General features: G+C 36.8%; 1 long non-coding RNA gene across 1 annotated transcript in view; it reads left to right on the top strand.

The window, feature by feature from the left end:
* LOC121095020 overlaps positions 1–22,073 on the top strand; it is a 32,827-nt gene extending 10,754 nt beyond the window's left edge. The window contains exons 3-5 of the long non-coding RNA XR_005829983.1: positions 5,293–5,478; positions 7,733–7,913; positions 13,791–22,073. This is a non-coding gene — a long non-coding RNA (uncharacterized LOC121095020). The remainder of the gene's footprint in view (positions 1–5,292; positions 5,479–7,732; positions 7,914–13,790) is intronic.
* Positions 22,074–22,616: the final 543 nt, after the last annotated feature.

The following is a 22,616-nucleotide window of genomic DNA, read 5'->3' as shown; positions in this document are numbered from 1 at the left end:
TAGAGCCTTCTAGTTCTGTTTTGGTTTTTTTTCTCTTCTTGATAGCCATAATAAATATAACACTGATTTCATCCTACTACTTCTGCCTATTCTGTCAATCCCAAGGAATCTCTTATTGCTATTAAAGCTGTAGAGTAGCATTTATCTGATTTCTGCCGAGTCAGAGATTTGAACTGACTTCTATTTGTCTCTCTTCCCCCTTTGTTTTGTGTACAGTCCCTCCTCGCTCTTCTCATGAAAACCAAGTGAAGGATAATGAGGCTTTATATCTCTTAGAAAAAATTTCTTCCATTTCTACCTCTTTTTTTAATTACTCATTTTTCCAGCTGATTTTTTTTCTCCATAAACATGCTTTTCTTATCCATCTGTTGCTCCAAGCCTGTAAACCCTGTTGCAAGCATTTGGCCCCCTTTATTACCAAAATCCCCTTATTTCTCACAGCTCCTGCTGACAGTGAGCATTGTTGGTGAGCAGCGAGTTAATCTGTTCCTCAGTGTTCCGTGTTCCAGCTCTTTCATTTCACCCAGGATTTGCAGAGTTGAAAGCTATCAACATCCTTACCGTAAAAAAATATTTTAATGCTGCCTGTAAAAACAAACAATACCCACCCGCAGATGATAGGCTTTTGCATTGAGTAGAGGATTGCTTTTCTCTGTATCTCATGTCAATGCTGCAAGTATAACATCTCTTCAAGGATAGGATATCATAGCCTCTTGCTCATGCATTGATGACCCATTTTTATTTTGTATCGTGCTGTTCAAAGACAAAAGAAGGTGAGACCATCTGAGGGAGCTTTCATGATTAATTGGTCTCTGCTACCTGTCCCAGAATGCAGATTGAAACTGGAACGCTCCAGCTCCCAAAGCTAAATTCACAGAAAGCAGCTGGTTTGTTTTTTTTTTTTTCTAATAAGAAGCAGAAATACACACCTGCCACTTAATATGTGAATGATCTTTAAAATACTGGGTAGTTTCAACTAGATCAAAGCAACAATGGCTTTAGATACAGTCATTTAAACCCATTTGCATCCTCTTCCCTGTTGTCTGTCACAGCCACAGAGAGGCACTTTTAAGAGTGATGCATTCCTGTGCATTATGTTCATGTTTCAGTTTAAAGCCACAGGCGGTAGCTAATTTCCATTCTTTTGACTGTATGAGATCATCTCTGATAAACTGTTCATTTGGCACGTTAATAATAACAGAGAATGAAGCTGCTAGCACTCATACCATTATTTTGTGGTACTTGAGCAACTTGCTGTCATGTGTGAATTTGTTTTCCAATACTTAGGCAGTGAGAAAAGTGATAGCCCTTTTACATAACTGGGGAATAGAAGCAGACAGATAGGCAAACACTTCTATGTCTGTGTAAAAAGTAACATTGGTATCAGCAAGCCTCCTCACAAGAGTCAAGCTAAGCATTCAGTAGAGTATTTGAAGAAATCGGAGTAGAACAACTATGATTTCAGCCCAGGAGCATAAAAATGCTTTGAACAGATGGGAAAGGGATCTTCAGAGCCACATGCCAGTACTTGTAAAGCTCTGCAGCCGAATGGAAGGATATCTCACTTAGAATGATACTTAAGGGGAGAAGAGACATTAGGAGATACAGGCACAGCTAGTGAATAATTAACTGGGCCCTTTGAAATCTTTTAAAAAGTGGTTAGTAATTTCATGAGGAATACTTCGGAATGACTTAACCTGCTCTAAAAAAAGAGATTGTTTATTGATCCTTGTTTATGTATTTGTTTTTGGGAAGGGTAGGTATTGTAGAGATCCTGTTGGCACTTTCAAGATGATTATGGCAGTTTTACTTTTCAAAACTTTACAGTTTTTGTTCCCTTTAAGAAGCCTACAAGCATGCAACTTGTGGTTGTGCTCTGCAGGCATCACAAACTTAGCAGAGGTAGGCATTTGCAGCAGATCGATTCAAGTCTTTATAGAAACGAACTGCATTATGCTTTGTCTCAATGCCTGTGACTTTATCCTACTTCTTCTGCTGTTATGGCTGTGGGAAACCTGAGCTTTAAGTCTTAATAATCTTTAGCTATCAGAAATGCTGGGTCACCAGGCTTCACATTCTCCCAAAGTCATGATTTGTATGAGGGAGTTGCGCCTAGCTGAGCATGTTTTCATTTTGGGTCAGATTGCCTAACTTTGCTCAGTTCTTGCCTGGTGACGGATGACTATCTCAACCCTGCCTGAGAACTATGCGTTTTCCACTATTTAAATTTCACAGTGCAGTGAAGCAACTGATATCCATATTCAGCCGCTCTTGTCGAGGATGTGAAAGTGGAGAACCTTAATTATTTAATGTTGTAAAGCATTCCAGGGATCTAACCTGACAGTCCCAAGCCTTTTCTTGTTTGTTTTCAAATGGATGAAACATCTAGGAAAGCATAAGGGCTTTCGTAATTATTCACACCTCTGGGTAATTCTATTAATGGACAAATATAACATTCCCATACACTGCCCAGGCACCTGATACCAGCGGCAGTATTGTTATGAATTGGATGTCTGCTGTAAGGACCTTATGAAGGAGCACAGGCAAAGGCCAGCCAGGTGATGGCTTGTTTCTATTTAGCAGCTGTCACAGGTAGACTCGAGTATCTGTATTAGCCGTCACCCATGGGATGGGCAGCAAATTTATTTCCTAAGAAGCACCAAGGTTTTCTTCTGGGAACGCTATGAGATCTGGTAATCATTCTGAATGTGAAATGTGGCACCTTAGGTTTCATATTAATGCCCAAGCAGCTTTCTGAAGGGAAGGCTCCCACGGCTGCCTGCTCAGCTTGTGGCAGCCTGGAAAGGAAGGTATTTTAGTTGTGGGGTAGGATAGACTTTATAAAGGTTTTATGTATGATATGATGTATATATATATAAATATATATGTAATATATATGGCATTTAAGTAACTGCAGGTTGTTGGAAAACTGTGCTGTCACGTACAGAAGATAGCCACTTGAAATAGTGAAAAGCTATAGCCTAATTTAAAATTAAAACATTAAAACAGAAGTGGTAACTACAGTGAACACTGTCATGAACACAGATAATATATAATGATGTACTTGAACATGGGCTTTGGCTGTTGTCAGACCCTGAGGAAATCCAATCTGTTACAGCCATTCTAGAGGCTTCTGTGCCAGTGCACATAAAATCACTTTATCTTTAGTGCTGATGGTTGTTACTTAGCACTCTTGGGGCACTGCACATATCAAAGGTGCAGCAAATATTTTACCTACTTTCTTATAGAGCTAATCCAACCCGAACGCTTTATGTTCTGCCACAGTACTACAACCCAGCTGCTATCCTTATTTCTGGGTTACCATAAAATGATCTATTATGCCCTGCAATCTACCGACAGACAATCTGGGACAACAAGGCACATAACATCATTTTGATATTTTGAGAAATGGGGACACAAGAATTAGAACATTCTTGTCGTCTGCCTTAAAAATTTCTTTGTGACAGCAAGTAAAAATTTTAGAGTAGGGAAAAATTCTAATCTTTTCAACTGCAATTTTTTTTCAAAGAAAAAGGCAATTTATTGACATCTCTAACAGTAAATGCAGCTATATAAAAAAATAAATTGAAAAAAGGTATTCTGTATCTTCTAGCAAGAAAACCATATGATTGCATTTCCTTCACCAGTATAACTTACTGCAAAGACAATATTGATGAAATTTAGATAAGATTCTAAATTGTATATAGTGATAACAGGAATTTAGTGTATTTTAATAGTAATGCGTATCCCAGCTTTCTAACACAGATATAACTACACAACTTGAAATCGCTGTTGCTGGACCTAACACATTTGTATCCACTAACACACTTAATCCACTTTTCTGTTCCTAACTTTTACCAAATGTAAGACCTTACAAGCAGCATGCAAACAAAATATTCCATGCAGACCTAAATTGTCTTTAAAGTACCATTTAAAAAAGAAACCATTGCTTAAAAATATCCAGAAAACTGGATTCAAAGAATTGAAAACACATTAAGATAACAATTTTACTGTAATTACTTCAGAGGAGCCAACCGAGCATCTTCTGCCTGGGAAAGTTCATGAAACAGTGTCCCTAAATTCAGGCTTATGCAGAGGTGCAGGTTCAAATGGTGTTTACCTTACTGACATAGAAGTTAGAAGTAAGTGGTTGCTTTGTGTTGTCTAGTTGATGAAGACAAGTTCCACATGGAAACCAAACTTCTGTTGTTTGTTCCTAGGCTGTAGTAAGTTTGGTGTTCAATTTATTATATAAACACTCAGTAAATTAATGACATGGGCACTGCCTACTGTGAAATGTGGAGACTCTGAGACAGAGCTTATGACTAAGATGAGGCTTTATAGCTGAAAGTTAAATAACCTTGGTGAAGAAGGAGGATTCTTCTCAGGCTAGTAACACTGACTGTAAAACCCACAGCTGGTACGAACCAGACTCTTCTAGATGCTTCAAGGACCTGACACCTGTACAAAATACGTGCCATAGCAAATAGAAGTTCAATTATACTGCATTTACTTCTCTTACTGTGAACTATTACACCCATTTTTCCTGGCATTTTTTGTAAAGACCTCCACAGGAAAAACTCAACTCATTTACCTTCTGCTATAGGACTACGATGAAAATTATCTACTTTACTTCGGCCTTATTATTTGAGACCCAACATTGTACAATCCCATAAATTCTCTCAATTAAAACCTGTATCTGCCACTTGGGATGAAATAGGTTTTCAAGATATTACCAACGTGATTTATAAAGGAATATGTATAACTAGGATAAATTTTAAAGAAAGCTACATTAAATTCACTAAAATGAACCATGCAATATTTTTATGTGTACGAACATTATCATATTTAACTTGGGCAAGTACAGCAGGTACACATGTGATGAGATACAGAAAAATACTAATTGTTGGATTTTCAGAATGTTTTTCAGTTTGTCATCTATAGCGTGATTTTTAACGTCAACTGCAAGTTGCATTTAAAATTTGATTTTAGACAGACCCTTAAAAGAGTGCAAGCAAGAAAATTCATTGGCTTTAATAGAGCAATATATGGTTGATTTAGCTCCCTATTGATGCAGAGATGCTTGCTTGGTCAGAAATTCAAACAGGGAAATAGTATGGAACTTGAACAGCAAGAAGCCAGTGAATGCAGCATGACATTAAATACCCTGAGTGTCACAGTGGGCTTAGCATATTTTCTTCATAGTGTATGAATGTTTTGGATTTTGCAAATTGAGACAGACTCTTTACCAGTATGTGCGTGATTAGTGTTATCTTGTTCTCCACTCCACAGGTGGGCATTTTACTTTGCAGAAAATTCAGAAAGACAATGATGATCTTATAGCACAGAAGAGCAAAGATGGAAGTGGTGAGAAGGAACTCTTCTTTGTTCTTGTGCTTCTTGGAAATTTATGGGCCCACAGGGGTGAATGCTGTGCACCATCTGGATGTATCTGGGGCCTCTTCTTGACTAAGACTTGTAAGTAATGTTGCCCCCAGATTTCCTTTCTTTGCTACCTCATATATAGGTTTCAACTGGAGATTTCAAAGTAAGTCAGTCAGTTAAAATCCTTAGACTCGATCTCAAAAGCAACAGTGATTTATTTTTTTTCAATAGCTAAATTCATTTTATCTTCTCTATCCCTGGAATAAGTTAAAGCACATTTTCAGGTTCTTCATATCTATCTGCAATGGGTAACGACACAAAAACAATTAAGAAAAGACCAAAAAATCACACTCAAACAAAAAGAATGTTTCTAGTCTGAACATCGGAAAATGAAAGTAGATACCTATTTTTTAGGTTAGTTAAGTGATCGAGCAAAATCACATACTTTCAAAAAATGTTCTTTTCTGAGCCTATTGAAATCAGAACCTCTAACACAGAGACATGTGACATCTGCATTTGTCTCCCTAAATGATGCTTGTCAGGAGTATTTCATTCTCTCCCCTGTGACTCACTCACTATTCAAATAGATGCACTCCCCAAAGATGCCGTCTTACAAAGGATCTTCCATATAGCTCCTAGATCCCTCTTGGTTGTACTGCATTGTTGTTGTTAAATGTGGATGTTTCTTTGTAAATGCCCTCTACTCCCCATCTTCTTATTTCACATCCAGTATATGCTTCCTTGGCTCCACAAGGTGATGGGCTCTGCTCTCATTCCAGAGTATGTATTGTTTGTATAATTGTCCTTTCTAGAGTAGGTAACTACCCAGTTTTGTCTTTATATAGAAAGGCAGTGTTTTCTCATAATTCCACCTCAATTTTATTTAATCCTGTATGAAATATTGACAAATTTGTGCTGGTTTACCATAGAGATACAACAGTTGATTCTGAAGGAAGCATACTGGAAAGGCTGTCATAAAGAAAAGCCATGAAAAGTCCAAAGATATATTTTTAAATTCTTGTTTATAATTTTGTAATGATAAATGGAATACCTGTGACTCTGCTCCATTTTAGGCAATCCCTAGAGTGGAAAACTTTTACAAGCCATGTATATGGTACTCACTATATACCTATGTATCTATATATATCTATCTATCTTTATATATATATCTATATATATATAATTATGTATACTTATATACAGTATAAATGTATACTTCTATATACTTACATATAAGTGTCCTTATACTATAGACTGTATGCTAATTTTAATTAAGGTAGTGATCCCTAGGGAAGGGAATAGGGAAAGAGGGAAATTTTACTTGATTGGAAAACTGAAGTAAGGAAAAGGGCAGTTAGTTGTAAAATTATATTGCAAAACCCAAATCAGACTAATGCTATAGTATAGAAAACTGTAACTCTGGAAGTTCTGACAGTGTGATAGTTACAGCAGGGCATGTAATTTCTCCCTGCTGAATTTTCTAGCTCTTTTAATTTACAGAACTGCACTGAAGTAGATTCTCTTTTTTCTTTTTCAACATAAGGATTATTCATGTTATGACTCACCATGATTATTCAGCATTTGAGCTATTATTTGAATGCATTTGGCCAGATACATTATATGTAATGCCTGCTTCTTGACTGGAGAAAAGCTGAGGAATTCTTTGTTCACATATTTGCATTGACATATTTGCCATTTGGTTTTAAACAATATTCATATATTTGACTTTTAAATTATTTTTTCATTAACATTGGTTTTATGAAAATTTGATTGCTCAGATTTTTCCGCAAAACACACTCAATAACGATGTGACGGTGGCCAGCCAGTCTTAATTTGAAAACAAGAATATTCAGGATAGATGTTTCTATACTTTATGCCTAACTTTTATGGAATGTATTCTTTTATGCACAAATGGCTGTTAAACATTCAATTGTAAAAGCTGCTCAGCAAAATGGTTGTGCTGGTATGTTGGTCCTATTGCTTCTGAAGACAGCTCATTGCAGTGCTTACTGAGAATGGTATGACTTAATATCAAATATTCAGGAATTTTTTACTGAATCACTGCTTTTCAGCTGTGATAACAACATAGTTTGATACCCAATTAGAAATGAAATTCCCTTGAAGTATAACTGAGTATTGAACTCAGAGAACAGATTTGTACATCACAGAAACATGGTTGATAAATCTGCAATATCTTGTTTGCATTTAAGTTTATAATTCATAGAATCATTTAGGTTGGAAAAGACCCTCAAGATCATGGAGTCCAACCATAAGCCTAGCACTGCCAAGCCCACCACTAAACCATGTCCCTAAGCACCGTGTCTTTGTGTCTTTTAAATGCCTCCAGGGTTGGTGACTCAACCACTTCCCTGGGCAGCCTGTTCCAGTGCTTGACAGCCCTTTTGGTGAAGAAATTTGGAACATCATGCAGAGGGTACCTAGGTGAAAGGGAAGAACAGAAGTAAGATCAGTACCCTAAGGAGAATCTGGCAAAGAATTTCTGCCTGCTTTAGGACTCCTAAGGCAAGGTAAGAAAAACCCCGAAATACGAAGCTTGGGCTCCATGTTTATGTATATGTGTCTAGTGCTGGCTTTGCAGCTACACTTCTTTTTTTTTCCTTTTTTTTCCCACCCTTGAATATTGAGAATTCATAGCAACTTTTTATTTCAGTAGCTCTTCTGGGGCTTCATATTTTTTTTTCCACCTGTCAGGCTGGAATACATGTCTTACTACTGCTACACTGGGTTTCATGCTGAGGGAGGGAAAACCCAATGAGGGTGACAGCCTATCTGTTGCTCCCCAGTTAGGGTCAAGGCTGCAGTTTCAGCTTGGATTGGCTGATAAAACAGAAATGTGTGAACTGAAAAGGTGGAATGGCACTGGAAATCACCTGTTGTTTCATTAGTCACGCTTGGATTGATTCATACCAGTGCCATCTGAATTTCCCATCCTCTCTTCAGGCAAGTGCTTGTTTTCCTTTCCTGAACAGCTGTTGACTTCAGCAGGAGGGGGAGGCCTTGTAGGTTTTCTGCTATCCCCCAAAATCTCCTTGGGAACTGATTTACCTCTGTGTTTTCTGACATTGGCAGAGAACTTTTACATCAGCACAATTTGCTGGTGACCACGTATCTGTCTGTCTCTTGCGCTCGTACCAGTGACTGCTGGGAAAATCCAGCCCCTTTTTCCCTATTGCATCAGCAAATAACAAGGCACCCAAATATTACACAGACAGAATGACCTCAGAGCACCAGCAATTTAGATGAAGAGTTCACAGCAGAGGGCAATTTATAAAATGCATACTTTTTTAGGTACTGTAGGTTTCTCTGCATTATGCCGATCCACTCATGTCTCCTTGGTCCCTGGAGAGCCAATGAGGGGTGGCGTTCAGCCACTCTGTCTGGTATTTCTCCAGTCCTGTGCTCACCACACACCAAGGCAATCCAGGTATGGAGCTCATGGTCTTCTCAAGGAAAGCTGTCCCTACAGCACTCTCCTTAGCTGTCTTGCTACAACAGGTCTAGCACGGGGCTGAGGCACCCCAAAATTTAACTGAGCTATGGGAGTTGCAGAGGAAAAAAGACAGAATACTACTGTAAGGAGCACGGGATCACTGGTGAAATTCAAAGAGTCAAGAAGACAGCAAAGTCATCAAAAGTTGAAGAACACCCAGCACTGACATGGCTTATGCAATTTGTTACAAGCCAAGTAAAGACATTGATCTCAAGCAGCATGATGTAAAATGATCCTGTGCCCAGGTCAGGGCTCTTTTCTTCCTTAGCTGGGGTTTCTTAGGTGACCAAGTGCTTTCCTAAAGGGAAAGAAACCAGTTTGCTCCATCCATTGTCAGTTCTAGTATAGCAAATATGTATAACAGAATGATTTTTTTTTTTGAGAGCAATAAAAACTGTATGAGATTGCAAAAGGTTATGTATGTTTTATAGCAGGAGCAGCCATTAGAGTAAAACTACATTATTATTCTCTTTCATGCTTCCTTTCTGCTTTCAGACCACATTCCCTGTGAAGTCAAGCAGGAGGTTCTTTAGTTTTGGCAGATGTCTCAGTGAAAAAAATTAGCAGTGCATTTATGTATTTATGCAATGGCATTAAGCAGATTGTAAATGTTATAAATCAAACAATATTGCCAAACATGAGGTTATGTATGTTAATACAGTACATTGCCCATTCTTATCCCCTAATGAAGCAGGAAACTCAAGGTACAATATTTTTTGATGTAGTTCACTAAAGTCAAAGTCTGGAGTTTCCCAGGTCTAACTCCACTGGGTGCGTTCCACCACTGATTCACTCCATCTTATTTCCAGGACAATAGGATTTTCAGCAATGTAAAATTATGTTCTGAAAATGCTCAGTGATAAGCCCATAAAAGGTATAAAATTATTTAAATGAAGTTATGCTAGTTACAAGTTATTGCCATTGCCAATACAACCACCATTGTTTGAGTGGTAGAAAAGCAAAGTTTAATCCCTGTGAACGTGTTGGTTGTGTGTATTTGGTTTTGTTTCTTATTAGAAACATTGCTAGGGAGAACTGATGTATTTTTTTTTAAGGAACAGTAAAATGATTTGTGAAGTGTTGGGGCCTGTCTATCATTTCCGCATCTTTTTTTCTGTAAGTTTTACTTTTCAGAGAATTCAGTGTGTTGCTATTAAGTGTAGACATATTTTGAAAGTAATGTTCCAGTTCCAAATACTTCCAGAAGACTGGTAGGCTTCTGGCACCTAGAAATCTTCTTCCAACTGACATTGTTTTGTTTCCTGAAGCACAGATTGACTCCTGTCCTCCCTGAAGTTAAGATTCATTTATTGCCTTTGAAAGTAACGGGGAGAGATAACCATTTTGAATTAAGGGAAGAATCAGAAGTAGGGGAATGTGCGATCATGTAAAATGTACACTAGTTAAGAGCAAGCAAGAAAATAAAAAAAAGGATTTTTGGTAAAACAGGCAAACAAAACGCACCATTGACTTAAAGGAATTATGTTATGTAAATCAATTCCCATAGGAGGCTATAAATGTTATGTTGGTCTAAATTAGCTGAGGATGATGACGTCCTCTAAATTAGGTGGGGATCAGTTTGTCCTCAGCCTTCTGACTGAAGGAATGTATTTCCTATCATTACAGTAATCTGCTACAGAAAATTAAAAACTAAGCTAACTTTGAGGCCTTTCCCTATCTCTGAAGCAAACACTATAATAATTTACCATTTCTCTAACATCCTAGTAGTTACACTTCAGTTTAAACACTGATCAGCATTTAAGTACTAACTAATATTAGTATTTTCCATGAAAGATTTAAAATAAAAACTCTGGAACTAAAAATATCATAATGGACAAATATTTTTATGAAGGAAGGGTGTTTTTCACCAAATGAAGAATACAATTTCCACCACTTTTAACTAAGGAAAAGCCATCTTTTTCTACTCAGAAATACTGTTTTCACTACAGTCTAGTTAGAAAAATGCATACTGGAAAAAATTCTTATTGTGCTTGTTATGATTTTGCTTTTAACATCTGAAAATACTTTAAAAGCAAGATCCCAGTCCAGTTGGTTATTTTAGACAAAGCTTAGATTTCTTCTCTGTTGAGTAAAGCATTTGAAGGCATGTTTATCTTCAAGAATTTGCTTAAATGCGGTTGTTATTAGGTATATGCATAAACACTTTGCTGAATGGGGATAGATTGCTGCAGCAGGCTCTAAAGGAACTAAGAACCCAGCTGATAAAGGGATGCTTTGGGTAAACTGTGCTAAATTTTAGAGATGTTGAGATCCCCGTTACAGTGAGCACCACGCATCCATCTTAATCAGTGGGAGCTAAAATTATAATCTCAATTTTTCTTATCTGGAAATTATAATGCAGGAGGAGGCAGTAATTTGCTTGTGGCTTATGTGGTAAATGGGATGTGATTTTCAGACCACAGCCAAACACAGTTAAGCTGGGCTTTTCAGTAACAGTGTCTATTCCATTCTCATAAGGGGAATATTTGCTTTTTGATTTGAAATTTCCATCTGATATTAACAAGCACTATGTATGGGCCTTGAGGAAAGAGTATGAACCAAGATAGTCTGATTCTGCAAAGTGGTTACTCCATAACGAAACTTCCTATATTTCTGAGTTAATGGGCCAAACGCCCTCCCACTGACTCCAGTGATGAACCTGGCCTGTTATTTCTAAGTGTTACTGACTGCACATGTTCTTACTTGACTGTTATATGACTGAAATAGGCTGGTGAGCACGATTATATGGAGTGTGTGCACAGAGGACCATGACGGAGACCAGTGTGGCTCATTATGACTGACTGAGGGTGAAAATGAAAGTGCCTTGCTGTGTAATGGGCTGTTCTAATTGAGGTCTTGTTTAAAATGTATGTCAAAAAGAACAAATTCTTTAAATTAGCTTTCCAAAGCCATGTTTGTTTTTTTTGTTGGTCGGTTGTTGTTTGTTTTTTTGTTTAACTTCAGCTCAGATGTAGAATGAATAATTTTCCATAATTGATGAGTAATCCTGAGAAGGCAGGGAAATACTCTACTACCATGTTCCAAAAAACATTTATAGCTTTCATATTTCTGTAATATATAACTGAGGAGTTACAAAAGGAAACTGCTAAAACATAATAATTTTCTGCAAATTCTATGAAAAACTTAGACTTTGCAGTGGTTGACTGTGATCATCTTCTCTGACAAAAATGAGTAAAAAAATTAATCCTTTAAATACTAGCATGCCCATTTTTCTTATACTATTTCCAAGGAGCTGAATGATACTTTGAATATGTGTGGTACTGAATTGGTTCTGATGTTTTGGTAATTTCAGGTTCATCTTATGCTGGCCAGTTCAGGGTGGAAGAAAATACTTTTTTTTTTTTTCCTTGATAAATTCTCACTCTTCAAAACATTCTCCCCTTTTATGAGCATTTTCTGGTAGCGCTAACAAAGTCCAGGACTCTGGGTACTATCCCTAATTCATTCTTATCAAGCAGTAACGAAGTGGGGTACGGAAAATGTAGTCACTGACAGCCTGCCTTGTTGTCTTCTATCAGACAGGATACAAGGAAAGAGCCCTGCTTGAGGCATATCACCTACTAAAATGGGCTGTGAGCCATGATTCTGAAGTATTTTTGCATTTATTTATTATTATTTTTATAAGCTTTGTGACTGCCAGCAATATTGTTAAAGCAACCTGTATTATGCTGGCAGAGTATATACCCAAGAAATATCTAATATATCCAAATATTGAAATGCAACCAAATGTTGATATGTCATCACTAAAAAAGTTTTGAGAAAGTTAGGACCAAACAGCTGTTTATTGTTTTTTTTTTGATAAAGTTATTGTAGTAGTCAATTACTCTTTAGAACTGTAAAATAAACATTAAGCAGTCAGTTCATTTATGTTTCACCCTTCTGTAAATATTCTTATACATCTCCATTACCTCACTATATTCTAGAATAAGAGCTATAGCAGTCTCCATTATAACCTTAGTTTCAGCAGCATCTGTCTTTCCAGCCTCCTGACTTTTTGCCCTCTGAACACAGGAACCTAGTGTTGGCATTTTGCATACCATAATTTATCTTAGAAAAATTTCTTTTTTGTTTACAACTGTACAAAGGTGAAGTATTCTTGATGACTTGGGTTTTAATTTAAATTTTTGAAGTGAGGAACATTAATATCATTTACTGAAATCTAGCAAAACTTTCTTGGACTTCACAGGAACCAATATACTATCCAGTGCACGTGTGTATAGTAATATCAGGCTGCCTGAATTGATCACCTACTGGGCTGTGATTCAGATAACAGCTCAGACTTGGAAATACAGATAGGGGAAGAGAAAAGAGCTGTAAGAGCTGAGAAATTTAGCAGCAAATAATCCGTTCCCTGTTTTGGAAATGTTACTTTTAACAAGTCCTACAGAAACTATGACTTCTTTCAGGCATCTGTGTTCTCTTTGTCAAAATCCAGCTCTTTCTATAAACAGTGAATGGATTTAGGACCTAGCATTGCATTGAAAACTGTTGCTCTGAATCATTATACTCAAAAACACTAGAACTTTGTGCTGGTTCCAAAGATTCATTCACATATAACACACTGCAGAGTAAACTGCAGCCAGAGGTATCCTCAGAAGAGCCTTGGGAGGGTGCCTCATTAAATATTGTGATCAGTTTTTAACATATATTTGGATAGCATCCTTGTTATTGCTTTGCAGTACATGGGCTTTAACTTTGAGATGAAGAGAAATATTCTATATAGAGAACTAAACAAAACCATTGAATCCATAGAGAAGTCACTCAACTTGATACAAATCCACACTACAGCTGGTTGTGGCATCAAACTTTTGCTCGCTATGGCCAATGTCTTTAACTTCTGTTAAACTTGGAGACCTATTTGTTACATTCACAGACAGATGTTGGAGCCTGTGATGTCTGGGTTTCTGTTTCATGGTGCTGAAGCCCAGCTGGTATTACCAGAAGCAGCAGAAGCAGCATGCTGTACAGGGCCTGAAAATTTTTACTTGAACTTTGCTTGTTCCAGGTGAAACTTGCTTGTAAATAATAATAAATGAAATAATTTATTCTACTTCAATATTTTTCCTGTTGAATCTACAAAAATAATTGACCAAGTTGGCCTTGCATGTATTTCAGATTTCTCATTTTAATCCATTTGGGATGGTCCTAGGAGCCTAAGTGTCCTGGAAAAAAAAGTTACTAGCAGCTTCTTGTTTTGACTTCTTGAATTCCTAAATCTTTTCATTTCTCACTGTCTAAAATTCAGGTTTTGTTTTCTGCTGCATTGTCTTGGGTCTTTTCCTGGAAACATAAACTAAGCTGAAATTGTGTAGCTGTTGCATGCGCTCCCAGAGTTACTCATTTAGACCTTTGGTGCTCTTCACACCTCCATATTGTCAGATAATATGGAGTATTTGTATAACTGTTCATGTTATGTACAAGTAACTCTATTTGCAGGAAATGCGTAACACGTCAGTGAAATAGTAATCTTTTTTGGTTTACTTGTTTCATACACAGGGCTACGTTTTGACACTAAGTCCTTTTTCTCTTTCTTTACATTACCTTGGAAAAAAAATTATTACCCGTCCCATTGTCTGAAACTGTTGCCTGAGCTAAGAGCTGGAAGAGGTTGTCAAGGTGTCTCCAGGAGATGGTTAGTGACATTTTGAAGTTGGCACATGTAGGAGCTGAATTTCAGAGAGTAGTGAGCTTTGTGAACAGCTGTAACTTTGCTCTTTTTAACTGCCTTTTACTTGCTTGAATAGTTGTACTTTCTATGAAACTAAGTAAAGCAGTGGTGAAGGAAATTAGATGTAATGACTATAAAAAGAAGTGAAGGAGAAAGAGGACATACATGACTTTAGTGTAACTTATCTTTGACGTGCTGATCTGTTATCTTTCACTGATGTAAAGGTTAAATCCATTAACTGGTGGTCTTCCAGTGAGGACAGAGAGCTGACAAGGCATGAAGGGCTCAGGCCAGCAAAACCACAAAGTACTTGATCTTTGAATGTATGACTTTTATTGTCAGCAGCAAAAATGACTTGACTTTCATATGTTCCCTCTACGTGTGAGGAAGTGAACATAAATTAATAGCTACAGTAATTTCCTCTGGGTAAATCTATCTAAACGATCTTAAATATTAGAATGCTGAAAGGCTAATGGCTTGAATATCTGACATGATGAACATCTACAGCTGTTTGTGAAGCCAAAGGGAGGTCTGGGTGCCCACTGTCTTTGAAAATCAGGTCACAAGACCAATGATGTCTTTATACAGAGAATCTGCTTGCTTTCAGTAAAATTTACATAAACTTGCAGCAGGATAACAGCCTGATGTACCAATGCTATCTATATCCGAGTTTCTAAAAATTAAGAGTTTTGGAAATGATTGTGTTGTTTGCCTTCCAAGAGATGTTGGACTGTGGGTGGAGTGTTTTTATCCCCAGCTGTTGAATGCACCATTGTTTTGCATTTATTCTTAAGAATGAACCAGTATGTACACCTGAAGAGTAAATCATAGGAAGTGAACAGCTGATTTGGGTTTTGCAATTCACATGCATGAACTACCTTTGCTAGAATTACTGTTCAGTGATAAAACAAATAAAATGTTCATGTCAAAGTGTTTATAATATTTCTGTCACAAGGTGTTTGTAAATCTGTTACACAAGATGGCTATGGTTTTATTCTGTATTTATTGTATTTTTTTGTCTGTGGGGAAAATGGTTTCTTGTCAATACTGTCATGTTATTGGACAATCTTACCAGAATATGCACTTAAGGGAAATAATTTTTTTAAGGACTTTAAGATTTACCTACACTGTATTTGTCCATTGGGACTCTGTGCTTGTGTGTTGTAATGGTCCAGACCTGACTTAAATACAGCTCTCACATGTTTTGTGAGCTTCTTATAGGTTAACTATACCAATGATTCACTCCAGATACAGTTAGATAATCAGTGACCAAGTTAGCACATTTTGGGAAACTGCTGCTCAGTAATGGTTACGAACAGGCATCCAGTCTTTCCTAACAATAAATAAAATAATTAGCCATAAAGCTATTTGCCATTAGCTTATTTTAATATATGGCTCTTTAAATTTGATTTTACCTGTCCTCTCAGCTGAGATGTGCAAATTCCTCCACCATTGCAATGAAAAGTAAAATGGGTTCATTGCAACTACTAATTCTTGTAATCAGCAGACAGCACTCTTGCTCAATGACTTGCTACCAGCTACTTTGGTCTGTGTTGTTGATTCAAAAGAAGAAATGATTGTGCCTATCCAGCAAAGGAACAAAAAAAAAGTGAAAGAGAAAAAAAAAAAAAAATTCTCTACTTTCTGTTTGCCCTGGGTCTCTGTAATGTGGTAGCCGTGAGACAGTATTCACATATATTTCAATTTTTAAAATTCATTTACAGCTTGCAGGAGGATGACAAGCAATAAAATCTAAGCTTACCTAACACCTGGTAGCATTAACTACAATTCAGAAACTTCAGACTAATATAAGAGGGAACATAATTTGGATTTAGCAAGGAGCAGTATTCATGAATTCGTTATCCACTGTGACTAACTCACGCCTTTGGGAAAGTTTCTTAATCTCTATTTTACCTTAACAGATCCATACAGAAAATGAACTTTCACAGGAATGCATTTAAGGTATTTATGAACTCTGAAAAGTCTGTGTAAATAAAACCAAGTAGAAAATGATTGGTAAAGACATTTAAATGTGAACTCTAAAGAAAATAATTTTTCTGCTTTTCATTATAAAAGGTTGTTTATTTCTCCCTGAGGTGCTGGTTAGTGAATGCTGAATAAAGAGAGTTGTGCTTTGCTTTGTTTAAAAATTGGAGATGATATACATGCATAATAATAAGACTGCTTTACCAGTGACCATCTCTTCCCCTTGTTGAGCAACCACCTCATTTGGCAGAGACAAGCTGGATGAAGACCAAGTGCATGTTTAGCTTGACAGCAGTTTTTATGAACTCTGTCTTTTAACAACAAACTTCAATGAATTCTTATTTTGAAAGATATTGGGTTTATGTAAACTCTGTAAAAATCCTGTTGTGTAACTTTCAAGCAAGCACCAACCTTAGTAAATGCATATTTATGACTGTGAGTGGTTAAACATGGCATATTCCTGGTCCTGAGGAGTAAGTTTTGAGACAGAAAACCATAACATGAAAAAATGTTAGTAAATATTCCTATTGGCATGAAAAGGAGAACATCTGCTAAAGTCACGAGTGGTTTGTTGCATGAGTTAGCAGCAGGACAGCCTACAGCTCATTAGCTATGGCTTGATAAGAGAACAGGAGTGCAGTGGATAGAAATGTTTGTCATTTGAAGTTGCTTGAAATCATGCTAAAAGCATTAAAACCATGATAGTTCACTTTTCTTTTTAATTCCTTCCTTGGTATCTTCAGAAACTGCTGTAATGACTGCTTAACTATTAGTAGTACAAAGGCAAACTTAAAAATATGTGCACAAAATGTCCTGAATTTGATCTTCTCTTCACAGCAGTATTTATTATTGCTTACATTTGTCCATTCCTACCTAGAAATGCACATAAGCACACGCAAAACACTGAGCACATCTACCAAAATCAAGTTTCCCTCTCATGCTGAGGCAACACTGACATTAGTCAGAACACAGAATTTGCGTTCTTTTAAACCTATGTTGTGGGTCTGGTCTTGAGCACTGTGATGCCAGTCTGAACTTTGGATCACAGGCTGCAAATAGTTCTTGCCTACTTTTTTCCTAAGCTCACTTTGTGCACAGATATCTCAGATTTAAAATGCATCTGGCAATTCAAACACCTTTGAATCTCAAATATCCTACAGTTAGATTTGGTGTAAGGGTGAGGTAATTATGGATGCCAACATAATTAACCTTGGATGTCTGTTATGTTAATTCTTAAAGACAGACGTACTAATGTGTGGAAATGGGAATAACCTCTGGTATGTGTTTTACTGTCTTGATTCCCTGCAGTCTAATCCAGAGAAGGAGTTTTGCCTATGAGAACTACCATGATTAACTGACCATTGACTTAAGGGAGAATTTTTTTATGGTGGGAGTGGTGAAACACTGGAACAGGTTGCCCAGGGAGGCTGTAGATGCCCCATCCCTGGAAATATTTAGGGTCAGGTTGGATGTGGCTCTGAGCAACCTGATTTAGTTGAAGATGGCTCTGCACCGCAGAGGCATTGGATTAGATTACTTTTAAAAGGGCCCTTCCAACACAAATCATTCTGATTCTGTGACTTCAGTTGTTGTTCCTGTGAGGTCTGTGTGAAAGATTTCTTTCCTCTCTGAAAAGAAATCATGTTTGGGCAATCCATAATGTCTATATACAGGTATGTTTAGTGAATACTCATACAGCAGTTTAAGCATTTGACCACTGATGTAACATTGTTTTAAGATGACATATGTTATTGTCCCAAATGGCACATCCCCTGACAACGCCTGTCTGAACGTGTCTCAGATGGGGAAAAGAGAGTACCTTCTGTTACTACGCGGTGACGTGACAAGCATCACGTTGTGTGCGCTGGGATGATGACTCAAGCCACAACTGAAGGACCCTTCCTGGCTTTGCTGAGATCATGTGGGGAGAGGATCTACCTGGACCCATCTAGTTGGAGGATGGGAGCTTTCTCAGCCTGAAGCCGCTGTCCCTCTCTGCCTCCAAGATCCTGGCCTTAGCAGGCCATGAAGATTCAATTCTCTGATATTCTACAAATGAACCTATCAAATGTAGTTCTGTACTGGCTAGAGAGTAGAAATAAAAGTTTGTCATCCCTGTCTTACTCAGTTTTGCAGGCAAGTAAGAACAGACTTTTTTACTCTGATAATGTAATTTAGATTTTGTGTTATATGCTTCATTTTGGCACAGTTCTTGTGAGAATTAAATGCTAAATTCCTCTGAGAGGAATCTAACATTTTAAAAATTATACCTGTTTTTATATATAGAGAAAATCTATGCAAACAGCACATGCATTTAAACAAGATAAGTAACACTTGCTTTTCCGTAGTATTTGTGACTGACACACACCTCTGAATCTTCTTGGGTCATCTGCACTTACCCAGTTTTGTCCTTAGGAAAAAGTGTGGTCAATGAACTACTTCTCTGATTATTTCTAAAAGTATATGGATGACTTCAGACTTTTAGTTTTATTACTGCCTAGATACAGTAAAGAAAAATGGTAAGTCTTACCTTATCTGTACTATATTTGGCAGCGGATAATGGATCTGTTGTCCAAAAATCCAAAGAGGACTGGAAGAAGAGATGCAGAAGAGGATACCAATCCATCCAGTCTGTAAAAAAAAGGACTGTTAACATACAATCTACTGAATGCAATAGCGTGTCTTCATTTCACTATTCTACACTAAGATTTGGTGGCTCCAACTTGAAAAAAAAAAAAAAAAAAAGCAAGAATCCAGATATAGATGGCAATCACAGAAAGCATGGAGAGACTTCATATAAGAAAAAAAGTTAAGAGACTGGAATTACTTAGTTCAAAAAAGTAAATGTATGTACAAAATAAGTTCTATAGAACAGCATAGCTGGTTACAAATGTGGGGGAATGTTCAGCAAAAGCCAGAGTTATTATATTCAGATTCCAGTTTTTCTTTGTTGTGTTTTATTTTATTATTCTCATTTATTTCAGTTAGTTCAGACAGTAAGTTTGATTGATTCTTTAATCAGTGAATGAGGGCTCAATGTGAAGAAGAGGCATGCAAGTACAAAGTCTGCTCACACCCAACAATAAAAATGAGGAGATTCTTTATTTAAAAACAACATTCGTAGCTGGAAGAAGCTATGGTGACATGGAGGGATGGCTGTGTGGTGGTGCAGCTGCTCTGATGCACACTCAGGAGTGAGCACAGCTCTGGGAAGGAGGAAGAGGAGGGTGTCCACCTGTACCGCAGCTCTGGACTAAAACACAGCTTTCCTTCGGGGCTTCAGAGCAGATTAAGCAAGATGTCTTTGATGCTAATCTGTAAAAACTCTTGAGCCAGTTTACACACATCACGAAGCCAGTTTTGTTTCTGTTGCTTGTTATCTCTGGTAAATGAATGACAGTGGAGTAATATAACCAACCAATGTGGTAACTGTAGAGGTACTACCGATGGAAGATGTGGTCTGGAAGGTCATGAATATATATAATACTCATGGAACAGACGAAGTGCAATCAAGTTCTTATTGTGTAACTGTGTCATCATGCATGTCACCTGAGGAAATGACTTAACCATTGAAATCAGAACATGCATATTACAAATCACAAATTTATCAGAAGAAAAAAGACAGACATTCCAACTTCTAATACAGGAAAGTTAGATATTTGCTACATAATAATAATTTTTGTTTGTATACTGTATTTTTTTTTAAATTGCAAGAAACTTGCAACAAATGATTCCTTGGTAATTTACCTATAATGGAAAAGGAACAGTTTTATTTCCGTATCAGTCATTAATTTAAAAAAGTATTTTCTCTTGGACTGCAAAAAACCTAATAAAAATTGACACAAAGTATTTATATTTAAATGACTTACTATTTTAAAGGGCACAATAATCTTACACCAAAAGACATTAAGGTATCTTACACCTCTTCCAGATCAGTGTCTATCTGGTGCTTTTACTGACTTCTGTTATTCTTGAAGGATGTTAAGGACTAGCAGAGAAATAGATTCACAGTCACAGGAAAAAAAAAAAATCTGCATTATTTTAACTTTATATTGGTTTAAGCTTAATAAACTGGCTTATTAAGGCCAGCTGCTAAACCATTTCTGAACAGGAGGGGGAAAATAGTTACTGAAGATGTATCGAGGCAAAGTACAAAAATTGGACAAAGATGTCAAAACATCCCACCCAAGAAAAGCTTAGGAAGTCAGACTTTGAGAGTATTGAACAGAGCATAGAAAAGGCAGGAATTCAGTGGTAAAGATCTTATAGGCAGGATCATTGAAGACAGGGGTTTGAGGTCTTATCTGTAAGCAAATACATTCTTCAGAATTACTTAAAATATTTAATTTGGCCATGAAAGTGCTTTTTTATGGGTTTTAGTGAAGGTGGAAAAAACCTTATTTAAATAAAATTCCTAGCTAATATATACAAGTTGATCTTTTTGCATACTTATAAGAATGCCAAGGATTATAAAGTTTTTTTTAAAGAAAATATTTCACTTTTTACCTCTTGTACAAGAAATCTGAGTTTGGAGTCTGTGGTATTATTGCTTTTGTCCTACCTTGATTTCTGTAATGCAGCTACATGCAGGTTCTGTTTGACAGTGGTGTTAAAAATCTTGTAATAAGTCTAATAATAAAGTCTAATGCTGAACTTGCATTCAAAATTACCAGAATGCACTGAAACCAGGTCATTAATCTAAAATGATGAGAGGTTAAAAAGTCCTTGAAACTTCCTTTGCTGCAAATAAGAAACATGGGTTTCATCTCACCTAACCCTCGCAGCCTACAAAGTATTAGTTCTCCAGTCTAATATAATTAAATCAAACATACCCATGGAAGAAAGTTCCCTGAAGCTGCAAAGTTGTGTAATTTCTATGAAATATAGAGATTTGCTCTCACTGTACTTCCTTTCCTATGCTCTTGGAAGGATAAAAAGTTACAGACAAAATTTCCTAATATCATATCCCAACTTACCAAGCTTTTCAGGCAACTGGTTATGTTGGGAGCAGCTTCTTTGTCCCAGTTTTCTTAGCTCTTACTCAGCTGAAGCTCCTGAAGGCCATTGTAATTTTTTTGAAAGGAAGAAAACTAAACATCTAGAAACTGAAAATGTATTTAATTATAGATGAAGCTTTGGCAGGACTTAACTCATCAAGGTAGAGTTTTAGACACTAGAGTTGAAAAATTGGGGGACATAAATTTGTGCTTTCCTGTTGTCTCCATCAGTATTTATAACATACTTGAAGGATGCAAAATTTCTCTTGCATCTTAGGCATGACAAAGGAGTATATACTATTTAATTTGATTGTACTTAAGGACTTTTCATTTGAAATTTGATGAACATAGCATGTGTTAATTAGACGTCGGTAAAAATATGGATGCAGAATTATGCACTTCATGCAGAGCAACTGTCAGCTATTGCCATTGATGTAATTTTCATGTGTGCTTTTTGTACACTGGCCATTGGATACAGTATTGAGTTTTAAATTACAGTATAAAAAGGAATGAAATACTTTTCACTGTTTTTTTTTTTTTTGGTTTTTTTTTTTTTTTTTTTTTTTTTGCTGTTGTTGCTGTTCACTGTTTGGTGGTTTTTAATTGTAAAAGATGCTGTAGATGTAGTTTTTCTTCTTCGCACTGCTGTCCTATTTTCCCCATGATATCCCCCAGGGATCTAACATGAGTTTAAGTAAGTCCATTTTTTTCTCAACTGACAGAACAAATGTTCAGATGCTTTAAAATTTAAAGAGCAAAACGTAGGGATGGGTAAATCAGTTCAGAAAAGGAAGGAAACTCCCATTCAAATCAAATAGGTTTCTTTTTGTTTGTTTGCTTGCTTGCTTCTTGGTTGGTTTTGTTTACTTTTAATTTCCTATAATGATGTTACATTCTGAGAGCTAGGCATTCCTAATATCCTTCATTATACCTAGAAGGAAAGACCTCCGTGTATCACCAAGGATTTGCAACCAAAAGGGAGAATTACATGTGAACTTTGCTGGTGAATGCACCCATGTGAATAAGACCTTTTGCGTGAAAATTATTT

This window comes from Falco naumanni, chromosome 10, assembly GCF_017639655.2.
Source record: "Falco naumanni isolate bFalNau1 chromosome 10, bFalNau1.pat, whole genome shotgun sequence".
Taxonomy (NCBI): Eukaryota; Metazoa; Chordata; class Aves; order Falconiformes; family Falconidae; genus Falco; species Falco naumanni.
The sequence above is the reverse complement of the archived record's forward strand: the minus strand, read 5'-3'. Positions and strand labels throughout refer to the sequence as shown.